The following is a 261-nucleotide window of genomic DNA, read 5'->3' as shown; positions in this document are numbered from 1 at the left end:
ATTCTCTTACCTTTCTTGGTTGCGCCGTCACTGCTATTATACCATTTTCATCATGGTATCAGAGCAAGGTGGATTTGTGGACACAGTGAGTCTCCATATTTAGCCTATCATAGGAGACAACTGGTATTTGCTATCCTGCTGCTTCCAGTAAGTATTTCATAGAAATATTTCAAAGACCTTTCCCTTCATTTCATCATCAGCTTGAATTTTATTTTTTTTTTGAACAATGTCTGACTCTGTTGAATCAAGCCTTGCACAGAC

Source organism: Theobroma umbraticum, unplaced genomic scaffold, assembly GCF_002168275.2.
Source record: "Theobroma umbraticum cultivar Fairchild unplaced genomic scaffold, ASM216827v3 scaffold_95.0, whole genome shotgun sequence".
Lineage (NCBI taxonomy): Eukaryota > Viridiplantae > Streptophyta > Magnoliopsida > Malvales > Malvaceae > Theobroma > Theobroma umbraticum.
The sequence above is the reverse complement of the archived record's forward strand: the minus strand, read 5'-3'. Positions refer to the sequence as shown.